This window comes from Pinus tabuliformis, chromosome 8 (genome assembly GCF_031772625.1).
Source record: "Pinus tabuliformis cultivar Carrire ecotype Pingquan chromosome 8, CPIR1, whole genome shotgun sequence".
NCBI classification, from domain to species: domain Eukaryota; kingdom Viridiplantae; phylum Streptophyta; class Pinopsida; order Pinales; family Pinaceae; genus Pinus; species Pinus tabuliformis.
This window is the reverse complement of record NC_142294.1, coordinates 963,447,069-963,467,358: the sequence shown is the minus strand read 5'-3', so window position 1 is coordinate 963,467,358 and position 20,290 is coordinate 963,447,069. Positions and strand designations below refer to the sequence as shown.

At 38.3% G+C, this 20,290-nt stretch overlaps 1 pseudogene; it reads right to left on the bottom strand.

The window, feature by feature from the left end:
- LOC149238672 (protein argonaute 1-like) overlaps positions 1-20,290 on the bottom strand; it is a 72,231-nt pseudogene that overhangs the window by 33,194 nt on the left and 18,747 nt on the right.

Here is a 20,290-nt window from a genome sequence, read left to right as displayed (position 1 = left end):
TTGCCCTGGTGAAGGAGTTGGCCTGCTTTGACAACTCGATACAGTTGGATATTCTACTGGCGAGTGTGCTTGATATGTGTGTCCATGATCCGATCAGTTGTAGCTTGTTCCATGCAATTTGGATTTAACTCTGTGGGTGTGAGTTGTTCTGCAATGTCGGATGTGTCTGGTAATGGTGGAAAGTATGGATGAAGGCGGTCCACATTGAACACTGGGTGTAGGCCAAGGAATGGGGGAATGCTGAGCTCAAATGCATTGTCTCCCACAACCTTGGTAATGGTGTAAGGACCATATCAGAGTGGTCTGAGTTTCCGATAGGCTTCGGTAAGGCGTTCCTTTTGCAAATGCAACCAGACTTTGTCGCCCACTTGAAACTTGTGTGGCACCCGATGTTGATCATGTCGCTACTTGTACTTGGCATTTGATTTCTCCAGAATGTCATGGACCTGCTGGCGAATATGTTGGATGTGCTTAATGAAGTTGTTTGCCTTATCTGTTTTGGACTGGACATGAGCCGAATCTGCGTGAGTAGCTGCAAATGGCATGGCCACATCAATGGGACATAGTGGCTGGAATCCAAAGCCCACTTGAAAAGGGTTGTGGCCAGTTGAGCTATGGAGAGCCCGGTTGTAGCTGTGCTGAACATAGGGGAGGCCCTCGTCCCATGTGCGTGGATGCTTTGAGTTTCACATGCGCAGAATGTGTACGATCATCCTGTTGACAACCTTTGTCTTGCCATCAGTTTGAGGATGGAACGCTGTGGACTTAGTGAGTTTGGTGTCTAGCATCGACTAGAGAATGGACCAAAATGTACCGAGGAACCTGCTGTCCCGATCTGAGATGATAGACTGTGGGATCCCAAAGTGTACCCACACTTGTTCAAAGAAGAGTTTAGCAGTGGCTTCTGATGTGATATTCTTCTTGCAGGCCGCCATAATGGCCATCTTCGAGAACCGTCGACGACCACAAAAACACAGCCTTTTCCATGCTTAATGGAAGGAAGGCCTGACATGTAATCCATGGAGATGGATTCCCAAGGTTGACTAGGGGTAGGCAGCGAGGTATAGAGGCCTTGCTTCTTGATGGTCAGTTTGGCAATGGCACAGGCAGTGCATGATCTGATGTACTTCCCGACATCTTGTCGAAGATTCGGCCAATAGAAATACTTCTGCAACACTGCCACCATTTTCTTGACCCCGAAATGCCCAACAGCTCGGTTGTAGTGTGCTTCCCAAATCATCTTGGCACGCTCGCTTGAAGGAACACAAAGGTGACCTAGGTGGCATAACAGGGCATCCTGGAGGTGAAAATCTGGAACATGCTGACCCTCCAAGAGTGTCTGGTATGTGTGGCCGAATTCTGGGTCGCTTTTGTAGAGAAGTGGTCAATCAGAAGTCTTGTGCCCACAAGAGTTGAGCACGGTGGTTAATGCCATGATTGGTTGTCGACTGAGGCAATCTGCAACATTATTGGTGCTGCCCTTCTTATACTTGATATTCAAATGGAACAGTTGCAGGTATGTGAACCACTTCTGATGGCGATCATTCTACAATTTCCCTTGGGTCTGTATGAACTACAGGGGTCGATGGTCTATGTGTATGACCGTTTCCTTCCTTAAAATGTAATGCTTCCATTGTCGACAGACCTACACAATGGAATACATCTCTTTGTCATAAGTGGGATACTTCCAGACTATGTCTGAAAGTGTCTCACTGTGATATGCCACTGGATGTCCGTGTTGAGTAAGGACTGCCCCAATAGCATAGTCAGAGGCATCTGTCTCGACCTCAAATGGTTGTTGTAAGTCTGGTAATGCGAGCACTGGTGCCGAGCAGAGGTGATCTTTCAACTCTGTGAATGCCTTCTGTTGAGATTCAGACCAAAAGAATTTTGCTTTCGCTCCTCCCTTGGTGACTTGACTCAAGGGCCAAGTGATATGAGAAAATCCCAACACGAACTTGCGGTAGAAGTTGGCAAGACCTAGAAAGCTGTGAAGCTCTGTCAGAGTGGTTGGAGATGGCCAATCCCGAATGACTTGGATCTTGGCTGGATCCACATGCACCCCCTGTTCATCAATAATGTATCCCAGATACTGAACCTGGGTCATGCCAAAAGTGCATTTCTCCAAATTAGCACATAACTTGTGTTGCCGCAATGTTTGGAGAACCTATCGGATGTGGTGGAGGTGCTCTCCCTAACTCTGGTTGAAGATCAAGATGTCATCCAAGTATACCACTATAAAGGCCACAAGATGTCATCCATTAGCCTCATGAAGGTTGCAGGAGCATTCGTCAATCCGAAAGGCATAACCAACCATTCGAAAAGGCACTCCTTGGATTTGAAGGCAGTCTTCCACACATCGGAGGGTTTGATTGGTACCCACTGATATCCTAACTTCAAATCGATCTTGCTGAAATATTTTGCCCCCCTTCAGTTGGTCCAGGAGGTCATCAATCCGTGGGATGGGTACCTATTACGAACAATGATCTTGTTCAGCGCCCGATAGTTAATACAGAGTCTCCAAGTCCCATCCTTCTTCTGTACCAACACGATCGGGCTCCCACAGGGTGATGAACTCGGACGGATGTGACCTTTTTGTAGCAGCTCCTGAATCTGCCTCTTGATTTCATCATTCTCCAGAACAGAGTGCCGATAGATTGGTCCACTGGGCAGCGGCGCACCTGGGGTCAGATCGATGGAGTGCTTGACTTGACAGTGTAGAGGAAACCCTGCGAGGGAGGTGAAGATGTCCTCGTACTCCTCCACAACCTGTAGTTGTCGATTGGAGGGGCCCTGTCTGGAGGTCGTGGCCACCGTCTTCTTATTTCCTTGAGGGCATATCATCAGGAAAACAAATTTCCTGGTTTTGGAAATGAGCTTACTGCATTGTTTTGCAGTAACCAAAGAGATGGCGGTAGGCGGTGCTACCTCCGGTATCCTGTACAACTTATTTCCCAAAGTAACAATAACAGCACGGGACCTTGATTCATACACAGCATGTCGCTTCCACAAGTATGGTTGTCCTAATAATACATCACAAACTTCAAGGGGAGCAATGTCACACAATACCTCATCTATGAAGGGCTTGATGTTGTATGGAAGGTGTCACTGCTAGCTCACGTGAAGACCCCGTCCTTGGTGAAGCTACCTGATGGTGTATGGTTGTGGATGTGTTGTGGTCGGTAAGCCCAGCCGCTCAACGACCTCTTCCAAAATGAGGTTCTTTTGGCTCTTGCTGTCGACAATGAATTGTAGCGGGGAGCCCTTTACCTACATCTAGGAGTGGAAGAGATGCTCCTCCTCCTCTGGATCTTCGGGTTCCTCCTTCTGGATCTTCGTGGTGACAACGGTGGTGTTGGGCTCTGCATCGATAATCTACTTCCCTTTATCATTCCCCTTATCAGGTTCTGACTCAGAGTCGGAACATGCATCTGATTCTCAAACCTTTAGCTCAGCCACCAGTGACTGCTTGGCCCGACACTCACTTGTGTTGTGAGTGGAGCTCTTATGGAACTCACACCACTTTCCCATCTCCTTTTTCAGCTTCGTGGTGTTGTTCTTTGTTTGCAGCTTTGGCGGGTTGTCTTGGGTCCCCGCCTTGGCTTTGTCCTTTGTTTTGCAGTTTGGGGGCACCTTTCCCTTGCTTCAGATTCATAGATCTAAAGTCTTTCTTCTCCTTTTTAAACTTTTGCTTGACCTTGATGGCATATCGTTATGTCGTGCCGAGCGAGGAGATGTTTAGGAATTCTATTTCTTCCTTGATGTACTTGTGTAGGCAGCCGTGGTATTTGAGTACCAAATGCTGCTCCGAATCCTTGATACCAAACTTTGTGCGAAGGGTATGGAAAATATTGGTAAACTCCGACACGTCTTGGTCCCTTCTCTACCGCAGCATGGTCCACTTTATGTATTGATCCTCATAGCTTCCGACAGGGTGGTACTGCTCCTTGACGGCATCCTGGAATGAATTCCAAGTGGGTGCAGTTGAAAATAGTGAGCCTGTACTTTCATCCTTCTGCGCGCAGTAGGTTTCCCACCAGTCCTTGATGTGGGGGGCTGCTTTGAGAAGAGTGAAAATAATCTTTTCCCGACTGGAAAAATCATGAACAGAAAAATAAACCTCTAGCAGATTTAACCATTTATCAACGACATCTGCGTCTATCTGACCCTCGAATATGAGGTTTCAAAGTTAACTTGTACCTTAAACAGTGTGGCGTTTCCAGAGTAGTTGTTGGAAGCCAATGCGTCGCCCCTCGGTAGCCACTGAAGGATTTGGGCAAAGTTGTCCATCATCGCGTTCCTTTGTCGCTCAAGGGCTTCTTCGAGCAAGATTTTGATAGGATCTCCTGCCCCCTCATCTTTCTTTTCATTCGCCATGGGAGGCCATCGGGATTTGCGAGGATGGTCTTGCAAAGGTTCGACCAGTTCAAGCCCTAACTCCTTATATCCCGACCTCGTTGGGGACATGCAAAGAAAAACAAAGAAAAAGAGCAGACCGCTCTGATACCACTGATCCAGATTTAAACAGGAATGCAACAAATTATAGAGATAACCATAAACACAGAGTTGCAGCGGAAATAATACTTCATTCATTAATGTAAAATACTGAAATATGCTTACAAACAGAAATGGAAATAAACCAGCTAGGGCGATGGTAGCTTATCTCTGAGAAGAGATGTGGCGGCTTCATGCCTCTGAACTGCCTTACAGTGAGGCTCAAGGGCCTTTTTATTATTGAACAATAAGATCAAACCCTAAACAACCAAAACTCTAACCCGAGGAGATGTAACACCAAGAGTTTATGGGCCTCGTTGGGGTGAGTTGGACAACCAACTTCCTGGTGTCGCGGCTTGGTCATATTATCTCCGTTTGATGCGCATGATAACCCGTTGGAAAGATCTCTCCGAGGACTACGACAAAAAAGACGATTTTTGATAACAAATCACTAGTAGGTAGATTTCCAAAAAAACGTCGTTTAGGGCCTCAAAACAGTTCCTGAAGTTTAGGACCCAAAAAAATTGCTAAAAATAGTAATATGTGCTACAATTAAGGAAACTGAAAAACTAAAAAAAGCAATGGTGGGGGTCCAAGTGGAATTGGCAGGTGGCCACCAATATCCACCTGGATCATGAAGCTACCTGCGCAGTCTTTGCACAACATCACTAAGGAAACTCAGTCCTCCTGTAGCTGACTCTCCGGAACTAGAAAACCTCCACTGGATTCACTGTCTTTGCCCTTCACTGTCTCTGTGTCCCCTCTCTGGCTCGAATTTCTCTTTGTTGAATCACTACAAGTGGGAAACTTGATCTCTGCCAACTAACTCAACCTCCAAGTGAGTTCTCCATCAACCACATCGACCTCCTCTTATGATCTCCAAATGGATCACCAACGACCATGATTAAATCCTTATCAATGGCTGAGATCACTTCTAAGTTGATTTGTGTGAGTTTCTAGAGAAATCTCACCTTTCTCAACTAATTCCTGTTAATTAATCATTTTTCCTAAGTTAGACTTAGGAAAAATTTAATTGCTAACTAATTAACTTAATTGAGTTGTTTCTAGGTGGATTTTTCTGGAAATGATTTCTGGGTTTTGGAGTCCTAGTGTTTCTTAGCTTCTCTGACAAATGTCGGGACTAGAACACTATTCGATACTATAAATGTCAAAAACTAACAGGTATCACACCAAATTAACCTTAAGAAAACGGTTTCAACTAATTGGAAATATACTTGACCCACAAGAATTAAGTCTGGCAATTAAGAGATGATTTTGTCCCTCCACAATGAACTTGTCTTCTGTTATTTGGCCTCCATATAGTTACCAGAAATTCAGCATACAACTCTGAGATTAGCCTCTAATGATAATGAACCAACCTCCAAATGCAGATTCTAATAACCCGTAATAGAAAACACGTCCCCTAAAATAGTTTATTCAAAACATATTCACCCTCTAATGAAAATAATCTCAATTTCCGCAACATCAGAGAAACCGACTTGCTATATTGTAATTTGACAATGTCAATTATAATATCGATGCTTAAACATGGCTTATCAATCCAAACTCTTATGAGAATATTTCGATTTGATTATCCTTGTATCCCGTTGTGTAATTATGAATACCTCCCTAGTTAAGGGGGAGTGTTAAAAAATGTAGCTAGGTTCAGTCTTCATAATTACCTTTGTACTTGTATCAATATGTATTTCAAGTAAAAAGCAAAAGCAATAAAATGAAATTTTTTTATTATTATTTTTTCTAGTCAAAGCATTTTCTTCATGCTTCTAGGGTTTACTGAGTCAAAAACAAAATGTCGTGTGTCAAAGTCCCATTGGGACAAATTATAACAAAAAATATATATATTTTTGAGTCAAAACATGTCATTTTGGCCCTGCCTTCTCAAGTTGGCCTTGAAGAGGCCCTATTCGACCTCGTGGATAACTATATAAGGAAGAGACTTCAACCTCATTTGATCACTCACACACAATTCGATTTCTGAGCAAGAGAGAAGAATTGAAAAAAGAGAAAAAAAGTTTGAATTTTGCTTGTCTTTGTCCACATGCAAAGTTTCTAGGGTTACTCTATGAATTACAGGCTGAAATTCTAATCTGCGAAGGTGTTGGGGCAACTCTGCGAAGTTGTAGGTCTAAAATTCTTGTCTTGAAGAAGGTTGACCAAATTTGACTCTTGATTTGGTTTGGTTGGAGGAGATCTGAATGGAGGGTTGACTTGGTTCCTTGTGGAGGTCTTAGTCTTGGGTCTTGGGTGCCTCACTTTGATATGATTTTATAAGAAGAGAAGTTGTTTGAGTTTTCCCCTTTGTGGGGTTTTTCCCTGGCTTGGAGCCTATATCTTGTGTTCTTTGTTTCTTGTGATCTTCATGCACTTTATGTTTTTGGTAATTGCTTGATGAAGAAGACATAATAAAGTAATAAAAACCAACAAACTCTCACAAGTAATTATCAAGTAAGAGGAATCAACCCTAATCTATAAGAACATCGATTTCTCAACATTTTCCCTATAATTAATCTTTTCCCCTTTTAATTAAATGACTAATTAAAGTCATTTTAATCTGGAAAAATGGTAAATCACCCACCATACTCTCTCTGGCCACTGGAAGTCACTTCTCAGCATCCCATCCTATAGATCTTCTTGTTCTGGTTCCAATGAACTATTAAACTAAGGTGTTTTGTCAAATATTTCTCCCAAAATGCCACCATAAGATGATTAATTAAGTTGTGCTCAATAATAACCCCATTTTACCGGAATTATCAAAAAGCAACGGAACCAAAAACAAGTTGTGCGAAACTGCTCACGATGATGAATATGCCAAGCGAATGTCGTCAGATCCCATTCTGATGACATAATCCTACTCCTGTGATATGGCCATCACATACCATGAAAATCCATCCTGGCTGTTCTATAGAGGAAACTAAAAATGAGGACATTAAACAGAAAGTGCTCTCATCTAAGGGGAACGGAACGTGTGCTCATGGACCATTCAAAAAGCGACTTACTTCTAAAATTGTGCAAAAAAAGGTACCTTGCCCAATGGCAAGTTCATAAATCATAAAATCCTAAATGATGAAACAGCGCAAATTCTGATTCTCACATTAGGCATTGGAGACACTAAACAAAGATGAGGAATTTATCCTCATATGCATATATACATGCACATGTTTAAAATCACAAAAGCATATTAATTATTAGTGCATCCATGTGTAAGGATGAGTATGTCAGAGAATGCAAAAGCAAGCATGCATGAGAGAGAGATATCTACGTGTAACAGAGATTATTTGTCAAAGACTGCAAAGCATCTGCACTGAATCTATTATCATCCCACAGAACATGATAATGAGCTGGCCTGCTTGTTCCCTGAAAAAAAGTTTTGTTTGTTATACTTGCAATCATATAAGTAATGAATTTTGCAAAAAACCTGGAAGACAATCCAGGGAAACTATATGATATTGCCATCTAAAGGAATAACATTTATAAGATACCTGAATACCAGAATGACTGCAAAGGTAGAAATCAAACTCTGTTGGATGACAAATCGTGGAATCAGCAACAGTACCTGCCCAATCATTGAAAGATTTTAGAACTCTCAAGAAATGCAAAGAACTTTTTGATTTAGATGAAAAAACTATGTGATCATAGAAACACTACAAAGCAACGACTACATTGATACAATTTTCATACCTGGCAATATGTTACCACTTCTATCAACACTATTCCTGTCACGATGATTATAAGCAAATAAACGTGTGTGATGACGTTTTTGAACAACTATAAAAGTCACAGGAGGCTGATAATCCTTGTCAATTGGCATGCAAGCCTGAAATTGTCAATATGCAAGATGTTCAAAACTACAGAAGCAGTAATTTAACATACAAGCTTAAGATCAAAAGGAAAAAATCTCTTGAAAAAGTCACCTTGCGTATGGCCTCTAACTCATCCAGCAGGACTTGGTAAAACTGCCCTCACACCATCTCTGCTTTACAGTACAAGATGCAGATTAGAAGTTTCCAAAATAATAGGATATTGTCAAAATTTATCTCTAGCAGAAATGAGGCTATAAGCAGTTAATAAATATCAAATTACCTGTAGAAGATGATCCTCATAGGTTTCCGACCTGTTGCATCATAGAAGGAATGCAAAAGATCTCTGCAATATAGAAATATGCAATAACTTTTTTAATTGATCACATAAACTTCACCAAGCTATGAAACAATTTTATCATTATTTAGGGGAAAAGGACAAACAAAATGTCTAAATAAGGATCAAATACTATCAAAACCAGTATTCAATAACACCAAAGCCCCAGAATAGTAGATTATAATGTCCAGATTCCAAAACTCCCACTTTGAAAAATAGAATGAAGTATGATTCAGCAGATTCATGAGAGATTGTGCTAAAAGCAAGCTGAGAATCGAGATATGGATAAGAAGCACACTCGTAATGTTCGACCCTTGCAATTATAACTAGATACCATTTGACAAATTCTGAAAGACCTTGCTTCTTAAATTTGGGAACTGTTCAATTAGACCATGAAAACATCCTCTTCACCCAAAGAAGTTATCTATACTGGAGATGAAATAATCTGTCCCTCAATGCTTATTGTTGTTCTCTTTCTCTCTCTCTAAATAGAGAATTGATTATATTATTTATTAGAAGGTGCATTACATAAAGACATGGCTTTATGTGAAAAGTCACCCTAAGGCCTATAAATAACAAGCCACTCATAATTGTAAATGATCATCTCTCATATCTTATTTCCAAGGCATTTCTGTTTCAGAAACTTCCAGACATTTCCACGTTTCGTGCAATTTAGACCTAAGTAAAGCAAAGGAGCATTTAGCATTGAAGAAGATTGATGAAGGCAAACTTGGATAGGTTCATAACCAATGGTGGTAGAATCAATGATTAATTCCAATCTCACAACAAATGGTGGTATGGATGAATACATATAGGGTTGTAGGATTCTCTAAGGAAAAGCAAGGTGACATTGATGTTACTCATGATAGCTAGTGTCATGCTAAGCTATTCGTGAATCTTTCTAGGTCATCTTGTGCATCTGGATTGTACTTTATTTTTTGCAAAGTGGATCATTTCATGTTATATTCTTCATGTGGTTATACATTGCACTCTTGTTTTGAGATGCTTGGGTTTGAGCAAAACCATAGAAAGACAAAGGACCACTATGATTTGGATCTACCTAAGTAAAGGAGCATTAGGTATTGAAGAAGGTTGGTGAAGACAAACTTGGATAGGTTCATAACCTATGGTGGTGGAATCAATGATTGATTCCAAGCTTGCAACTAATGGCAGTAGTGATGAGAACTAGTAATAGGGTTGTTGGAATCTCTAAGGAAGAGGGAGGTGACGTTGATGTTACTCATGCTTCAAGATTCTCTTAGAAAGAGAGTAGTGGCCTTCTTGATGTTGTTGCTTCATTTGTTAGAGGTTTTGCAGTGCATTAGACAAGACAAGATAATTTTATTAACATCCAATAAATGACCACAAGATAAGGTCAATAGGACAAAAACAATGTCTAGTGTGAGTACAATGTTGAAGTGCAGAAGCAACTCCTATAAATACTAAGAGCAAAATGAGGAAATAAGCGAAAATAACATGTTATAAGAATCTAGCTAAGTGAATCTCTAATTCTGATCAAAGAAACCTAAAAGGTACAATAGTGGCATATGTGCAAAGAAATTAATGTCTAATAAACGACCATCCAATAAATGACAACAAGATTACATCAATGGGACAAAAAAGATATATCTAGTGTGAGTACAATGTGGAAGTATAGAAGCAACTCCTATAAATACTGAGAGCAAAATCATGAGAAAAAGTGAAAATAGTACATCGTAAGTAAGCATCTAGCTAAGTGAATATCTAATTCTAAAAGGAAACCTAAAACGTACAATAGTGTTATAGGTGGAAAGATATAGAGGGAGGATCCAAGGCTGGAGCTCTCCATGCTAGACAAGACAAGAGAGTTGTAGATGATGTCAAGGCTTCGTAGTCCTAATAACTGAGGGTGAGGGAAGCAATAGAGAAACCATCTCACTATCGAAGTCCTATAGTGCCATGAAGTACTTCAACTGCATGATCCTAAGGGGGCATATGAGCAAAGTAACCTTTCTCTCCTACCATCCAAGGTTGAAGGAAAGAAGCTCTAGATAGAACTCCAGGAGCTTGTCTAAGTTTGAGAGGTAGCATCACAGGTAAGGTGTACCCTTCTCTTTGCCCATCTAGAATTGTTCAAAAACGGTCATTGTGGTCGATATTTTCACTGTCAAAATCAAAAGAGAAATGATTTCTTTTCTTGTTGTCCTTGTCAGCCTCAATTTGATAAGTCGGCCCACCACTTGAAGGGGTTTGACCCCAAGGTCAAAACCCATCTCTTGACACACATAAATTGGAATTCATTGGACTGAATCATAAACTGTGATTGGAGGCCAAATATTCTCAAGATCGTTGACTATTCGTTGACCGAAGTTTTTTTTCTCTCTTTTGAGCCTTTCACCAAGGTTTGACCATAGGACAAACTCTGAAGTTTGACCGAACTTTATGTTGATTTGCAAGACCAAATTTCGGCCATTTGACCAGCTACCTCGAGCCGAAATTCTGTCCCTTGTGCAAACTTTGATAGTGAGCAAAACATTGACTTATTCTATCTCTTTTGAGTGCTTTGACCTGGCATTTATTAAAGTCAAAGGTTGGCATTTTGACTGGATAATTTTGATGTACAATTGATGAATTGAACTCTCTCTCATAAGAAAAGGTTATTGGGATTTTCCCCTTGGAGTGGGGTTTTCCCAATGTAAATTATTGGTGTCTCTTGTCTCATTGTGATCTCTACCGCTCCACTGAATTTTATGAAATTTTCATATATAACTGCTTAATGATTGGAATGCTCTAAAAGAAGTCAAATTGTATCATTGGAAGTAGTTATCAATGTGAAAATTGTTCTAGTCTTGTTTGCAACTTGTAATGTTCCTTTTCCTGATGTTCCTTATGACATGGTTAGGATGGACATTCAGAGTTGGGGGCAGATAGGTCACAATAGCAAGTTGGTGCCATCAGCGAGCCCAAGGGCTTTTGGAGGAGTTTTATGAGGTACGATGGCATTCGCTTGGTATATTCCATCATCTGCACAATTTTCCTTTCCTTTTGGTGCATTCTGACAACTTTCAAAAAACAAACTTATCACTGGGCTTGACTCAATTAATTACGCTTAAGGCGGCATTCGAGGAGGAATACTTGACAAAACACCTTAGTGTAATAACTTGTTGGAACCAGAACGAGAAGCTCTACAGGATGGGATGGTTAGATATGAGTTTCAATGACCTACGGGGACATGGTGGCCGATTTACCCTTTTCCTGCACTAAAAAGAATATTTTAATTGAGATAAAAGAGGGAAAAGTGCTCCATGATTAAAATAATAATAAAATAGGAGGTTCTAGAGGGGTCCATCAGATCTATAAAAGAGGAGGAGGCCATTGGAGGACATCTTGGATTTGATTTTTTTTTGTATGAGAGGTTGTGAACTCAGTTCTCTACTTCCTTAGTAGCCCCAGGATAGAAACCCTCAGGTGATTTAGTGAGATTGGGTGAGCACCCATCTCCCCTTAGTGAATTCATCCAGAATTCAAAGGAAAGCTTAGCAGTGGCAGTTCAGTTCAGTTTTGGAGGCCAGTGCAAAGCAACAGATTATCTTGGATGCTAAGAATTTTCTTGTTCATTGTGTCATTGGATTGCAGTGCTCTGTTTGTTTTATTTTACGTGGCAATCTTCTGTTAAATGAATGATAATTTAATGGTGAAATTTGGGTTGAGATAGATTTATGCAAATTAGGGGAAATATCCTATTTGGGACATTACAATGGTATCAAAGCTAGTGTTCCTGCTAGTCTGAGGGTTTTAATTGCACATTGTTCAAGTGTTTATATTAGAGGTGCCGAAAGAAATTATTTCCAGATGATCGATCAAATCCCTCTATTTATCGGAGTCGTAATTTTGATGCGTGAAATAAATTTCGCCAAAACATTGTACAAATTTTCTGCTACAAAATGCTAGCCAAATTTTCTTGATTTTGTCGACTGGTTAATAATCAAATTTTCTTGATTTTGTCGACTGGTTAATAATCATTTGACATATTAGCTAAGCTTAAGTTTTCATAAAGGGATTCGGACTCTAATTTTTGGCCTCAAAGCAAGTGTTATTGAAAAGTCGGGGAGCCAAATTATTGAAAAAAAGAAGGGAGCCGTGTCATTATTTTGAAAGAGACCGTAGTAAAATTTAAAGGCCAAACTGAAAATTTAAGAGGGGCCGCATCAAAATTTCAAAGTGCGGAGGCATTTAAAAGGGTCGCATTCCTCTGAAAAACCAATGCCGTGAAACTATTGTGTGGGAAGGGGCGTATTAAATTTCCAACGACAGAAGCACGCAATCTATAGCCGTGCGTAGATCGACTTATCAGTTTGAGGGTGCCATATTTTCTCCAAAGGAGGGTTTCCGATCATAATTTACAGTAGAAGGAAGATATTATATCTGCTGCCAGATCGAGGGCCGAGCTTGCATTTCTCTTAGACCCATTTTTATCATATCAGAGGGCCGCGTTCATGAGTCTCCATTTGATGAACTATTTATTTTTACTTTATTTCCTTCTTTGAAATTAACACATTCATAGAGATATTTATTTAATTTGAAAAATCGTCGTCGTGCATGGTAAAAGTTATATACATATATAAATTTATTTATTTTTCAAGAATTTTGATTGAAATTGTTAATAAAATTTTAGAAAATCACATTCCATCAACATTGTTCACGTATTTTCCGGGATTGAGTGAAATGCACATTTTTTTTTGTCAGGGATGTAGTTAGATGCAGATGCACGTTTTTTATAGGATTTAGTTAGATGCAAAATGCACAATATTGGCGAGATTTGGTCACATGTAATCAAGCACATTAAGTTTAAAATTTAATAAAATTAATGTTTTTATAATATTTAATTAAAACTTTTCACATTTTTTTCGGGATTTATTTCAATACACTTTTTTTACGGAGTTGCACATTTTTCACAACATTTCAATTCCACATTTTTCACAACATTTCAAATCCACATTCTTAACGAAATTCAATTTGATATAATCAAGGCCATTAATTTTTATTGTGTTTATCACATGGAACCAAAACTCTTCACATTTTTTAAGAGATTTGGTTAAATGCACATTTTTCTCTTCACATTTTTTTCATTTTTTAAGAGACTTTGTTAAATGCACATTTTTCAAGGGATTTCGTCTGATGCATACCCGCATTTTTCACAAGATTTTTCTGGATTTATTCTAATACACTTTTTTACGGAGTTGCACATTTTTCACAACATTTCAAATCCACATTTTTCACAACATTTCAAATCCACATTCTTAATGAAATTCAATTTGATGTAATCAAGGCCATTAATTTTTATTGTGTTTATCTCATGGAACCAAAACTCTTCACATTTTTTAAGAGATTTGGTTAATGCACATTTTTCTCTTCACATTTTTTAAGAGACTTTGTTAAATGCACATTTTTCAGGGCATTTGGTTAGATGTAGATGCACATTTTTCAAGGGATTTCGTCTAATGCATATTCGCATTTTTCACAAGATTTGGTCAAATGTAATTAAGATCATTAATTTTCCATAAAATCCAACACCATTGATTACATTTGGATTTTTTTTTTTTCATATTTCTCTTATTCAAATATTATAAATATAATATTTTTTTACAACTTTTATCAAAATTACTAATAAAAAATAGGCTTGATTATATCGAACCAAAGCCCTTCACATTTCTCTATAGCTTTGGTTTGTTGTGATCAAGGCCATTACTTTCTATAAAAAAAATCAATGGCCTTTATCACATTCAACCAAAATCCTTCACATTTTGCAAAAGCCAATGGCCTTGATTACATGCAAAGGGTTGTGTTCACATGTTTGGATGTGATCAAGGTCAAACATTAAAAAGAATTATTATATATGGCAATCTTTTAAGTAAGTCACATAATTGTTAAAATTAAAATTAAATAGGTAACGATAGTATTTTACAGATTAATAAAATAGGTAATATTTTACACATAAATAAAATGGGTAGTATTTTACACTTAGTTAAGATCATAATGAATAAATACAATAGCCTTGATCACGTCCACACAATGTCTTTTACATTTTCCCTATCTAAATATACTATAATATAATAAAAAATATAATTATATATATATATATATATATATTCAACTAAACTTATTAATAAAATTATTGTTTTATTACCTTAAATCAAAACCCTTCACAATTTTTTGGGGATTTGGTCAAATGCACATTTTTCACAGGATTTAGTTAGAGACAGATGCACATTTTTCACGAGATTTGGTCACATGTAATCAAAGTCGTGAATTTTTCACAATAAAATTAATGCTTTTATCTCATCGAATCAAATTTTCACGAGATTTAGTTCAATATATGCACTTTTTTCATCAGATTTAATCAAATATAATTAAAACCTTAATTTTTCATAAAAACTAGTGACATTGATCACATCCCAACAAAGTCCTTCACATTTCTCATATTTTAATATTATAATAATATTTTTTACAACTATTTTTATCAAAAATTTTAAAAATTAATGGACTTTATCATATCATACCAAAGCCCTTCCCATTTCTCTAAAACAAGCTTGAACTAGCTTTCGTCTAAAACAAGCTTGAACTAGCTTTCGTCTATGGTGATCATTCCCTTAATTTCTGTAAAAAAAAATCAACGATCTTAATCATATCAAACCATAATCTTTTACATTTTCCAAAACACAAGTGCCTTGATGATATGGAAGGGCTTTGTTCGAATGTGATCAAAGGACAAATCATATATATATATATATGGCAATTTTTGTAGTACACCACATAGTGATTAAAATTAAATAAATATCATTACGTTAATTTTCAAATTGGTAGTATTTTACAGAGATCAAAATGAATAAATTATACAATGGTCTTGATGACCTCCATACAATGTCTTTTACATTTTAGTATCCAAGTATAATATAATATTTTTTTCAACAGGTTTTAATAAAAAATTATGATAAAAACTAATTGTTTGATTATATTAGGCAAAGCTTTTCACATTTAGCTAAAGTAGGCTTTGGTCCAATGCAATAAAAGTTATTGGTTTCTATGAAAATTCAATAGCCTTGATCAAATCAACCAAAGATCTTCACATTTTCCAAAAACCAACTTTCTTGATTACATGTGAATATTAAATGTGAAGGGCTTTGGCGCATGTGATCAAGGCCATAAAATTTTATCAATAATATTGATTGAAAATTGTTGAAACAAATAGTATTTCACATTTAAATAAGATAAAAACTAGTAAATCTTTGTCAAATACTATTTATTTTTAATAAATTTATGACTTTAATAAAAAGCCATTTGTTGATGGGGTTTTGGATAGATGGTGATCAAGTGCTTTGTTAAGGCACTTTGCAATGTGAAGTCACGGGTTCAATTCCCCACCTCCATTGGGGTAATATATATTGAACATGATGAAGATATATTTTTGTCAAACTTACAAAAAATTATTGATATACATTTATTTTTTCACAATTAATTTTACTATATATATGGTCTGATACAAAGTATTTGTGAATTAAGACAAATCTTAATTTATTTATTTTTTTTAATTAATCGTTAGTGGTGGAGGAATTAAATTTTAGAATGGATGGAGCTAGATAAGTGGCATTAATTCCTAGAAACTTGCATCAACATTGTTTTATTAGTCCCTGTCGCAGCATGGTTGGGACTATAGTAATCAAAATGGTAGGCGTTAATATTAGTTTACGTTGGTTAGTCCTTGTCTCATCGTGGCTTCAAACATAGTTTTACCGTTTCGACCATAATTTTGTCGTTTCATCGTCTTATTTGGCCTCTTCTCAAGGCAAATTGAGACAAAGCATATATTATGTGTATTTTTTTGTTCATATATTTCAGGAGTGTAAACTAATGCCAACATTAGTTCCCTAGCATGAAATGTTTGGTTTCCATTTTAGATATATCCCCTGTTACATATGTCTCTGGTAAATTACGTAGCATGCCGCAAACCTGCCTCCAGACCACACAAAGACCATCAACCTGTCAGCAGACCACACAGAGACCAAACCACATGGATCTGTGCATGATCATCTTTCAGCACTAAGCTTGATGAGCTGAATGAGTTTGAGCATTAAAACTTTCATAGTTTTTAATAACACCGGAGATTAGTCTGAAGGAAATCTGCAACATGAATCTATTATCCATATGATCTGAAATTGATCTAAGACAATTAATAAGGTATTACAGACTCATGTGCATGGAGATGCCTATGTTACTTTATGCAACGGATCGATAAGATTGTGAAGTACATAGGCAATGAAGCAGTTAAAGAAAACATAACAAGAAAACATATAAACACAACAAGTTTAATAAGGAGTTCACCCAATACTCCTGAACTACATCTCCCGGTCCAGCCTTTAGTGGTAGCCTCTTATTATGTTTTCAAGTAGAGTTTTTACAACAGTGAGCTCAATTCGAGTCTCACTCAATAGATACAAATCAGCAAGACTGTACTTGGATCCCCCAAGTCTCTGGAGTACACAGACTCTCCTTACTGACTCTGGACCTCTATTGGTCACAGTAGTATGAGCCCAATCTGAGACTCATACAAGACAGGCATATACAGAGGAGTTCGCTTGAACCTTTCAAGTCGTCTCTGGAGTGCACAGACTCTTTGACTCTCTCTATCTCTGTCTTAATCCTAGCTCGATGTTGCCTTTGCTTCTGTAGGTCAGCTCGGCTTCTTCTCTTTGCTTTCTCTGCTTTTGCTTTTCTTCTAGCTTACTGCCTACTGCTCTCTCTGCCAGCTTGTGGCTTTTAAGCCAATCTGCTTCCTAGTTGTTCGTTTCCGCTTCCCGGCTTTCCAGTTCCCTGCCTCTATCCGTCTGAATCCCTTCTTTCGGCGTTTACAGTCACTGCATAACGCTTCACAAGGAGGTGGCCACCTGTTTTGTAACGGATGAGTGTGTCAAGTTCACTAGAAATGTTTGAACGACCGTTTTTTCCGTTAACTCCAAGAATGCCCGTGAAACACAAATCTCCGCCAACGCATCGTTCATATCAGACTTCAAATCCTATACAACTCTGCCTGTTAACCCGTCAAATCCGGTCATCCATCACAACGTGTCTTCGTCGTTGATATGGGGGCCCGAGATCCTATGGTCATCGTTCATATTGGGCGGCTAAGTAGCATGACAGTTACCCGTCAGATGTGAACGATTTTCTCTCTCTTCCGCTGGACGCCTAGCACTCGCTGTATGGCATCGGGCGGAACTCAGTTGAAACCGCTTACTGCTCGAAGCCCCTCCTCTATTCTATCGGTTTTGTGGAATCCCGCTTTTGACGGAATTGGAACGATATCCGTTGCATTTTATAATTTTTCGGGTTCGAGTGCTTGCAGCCTTTCCTTCTTTGAGGGGTTTGCCCTGTGATATGTGATTAGCAACCTGTTGTTAATTGCATATCAGAAACTACCCCCGTTTCTTGAATTGACGTCCAGATTTGCTAATTTGCGACAACGCGCGTTACCATGGGCCGACAGTCTGCGCACTTAACCGACGGTCCTTGTTGCTCCGCACTAATCACAAATTGCAACTGTTACAAGGATATCTCCAATAAGCTTGATCTTTATAAGACTTGTAATCCTTGGCATGATTTTTAAAGAATTCATGAAAACTTAGAGAGTGTTCTAGGATCCAATTTGGATCGCGGCCTTCCCATTGAAAAAGATTTTGGACCACCAAAAGTTGGTTTTTAAGCATCAATCAAATGAGGATATAGATTCCTCGCTTGCCCAATTTCTATTCGTCTTGCATTGCTTGGTTTTGAACCCTTGAGTCCAATCCTAACGTACTCAACATCCCCTCTGCGCATAGTTCTCACCTTCTTGTCCAAAACTGTATTTTCCTATAATTCATTGAGATATTCAGGCAACATATCATTAATAGAAGGAAATTGACTCTACTCTTCAGGATCTTCGATCAATGAAGGTTCAAATAGTCTCAAGCTTTCTGCATTAACTATTGAATAGATGTGCATGTAAGCTGGAAAATCAAGGCGAGAAGCATTCTCGTTGATTTTCTCAAGTATTTTGAAAGGTCCATACCTTATTGGCTTTAGCTTCTTACCTTCACCTTGCATTCTGTCTTTGTTGATATACAACCAGACTTGATCACCAACTTGGAAAGTATGCTCAATCCGATGCTTATCATGCCTTGCCTTATACTTGGCTTGGCTCTTTTCCAGCTGTTCCTGTACTGCCTGGTGAATCTCTTGGATTTGTTCAATAAACTTGGTTGCCTTTTCCACATCACTGTGTCCATCAACTGCTATGTTTTTACCAAAGACAAAATCCAAGGGAGACCTTGGTGTGAAACCAAAACATGTCTCAAAAGGAGATCTCTGTGTAGAAGAATGTTTAGCCCGATTGTAAGCATGCTGCACATAACATAAATGTTCATCCCAAAGCTTGGGATGCTTGCTCCAATAGCCTTTGAGCAACTGAATCATTGTCCTATTGACCACCTCTGTTTGGCCATCTGTTTGTGGATGAAAGGTTGTGCTCTTCTTCAGTTTGGTGTCCATCAATTCCCACAAACTTGACCAAAATTTCCCAACAAATCAGGAATCTCGATAAGATATAATGGAAGTGGGTAATCCAAAATGAACCCATACATGCTGAAAGAACAACTTTGTTGTTTGTTCAGATGTAATCTGTTTGTTACAAGGTATTAAAATACACATTTTGCTAAACCTATCCATAATAACATATAAATAGTCATGACCTTTTCTAGATTTAGGCAGCCCCCCAACAAAGTCCATGGAAACACATTCCCAAGAATGAGAAGGAACTGGTAGTGGAGTGTACAAGCCTAGTTTTATATTGCTGGGTTTGCTTTTAGCACACATGGTACACCCTCTTACATATCTAGAAACTGTTTCATTCATTTTTGGCCAATAACAAAATCTTTGCAGTTGTGCAACTATTTTACTTACACCAAAGTGACCTGATATCATGGAAGTATGTGCCTCCCTAATTATCTTTACTCTTTCAGTTCGAGGAATTCATAACTTTCCAAAATGATATAGGAGTTGGTCCTTAACATGATAATCCAATTCTTCTACTTGTTTGCCATGACTTAAAGTTGCATATACATCTTTAAAATCTATATCTTGAGCATACTGTTCAATGTAGCTTTCATGCAATACTGAGTTATGCTTAAGTATAGTAGATGCATTTATGATTTGTCTAGACAACATATCTGCAACATTATTGTGTATGCCCTTTTTATATCTGATGACAAGACGAAACTATTGTAGAAAACCCATCCACATATAGTCTCTTGATTGCTGCAACTTAGTTTGTGAGTGTAAATATTGAAGTGGTTGATGATCAGTATGTATAACTGTCTCTTTGCCCATTAGATAATGTTTCCACTTTTTCACACTCTGTACTAATGCATACAGTTCTTTATCATATGTGGGATAGTTAACTACTGCAGAATTAAATGTCTCAGAATGATAACATATGGCTTTACCGTGCTGCATCAACACTGCTCCCATGGCATAGTCACTGGCATCCGTTTCAATCTCAAAGGGTCTTTGAAGATTGGACAGTAGTACTAGTGTTGTACTAATCTTTTCTTTTAAGGTGTCGAAGGCTTTC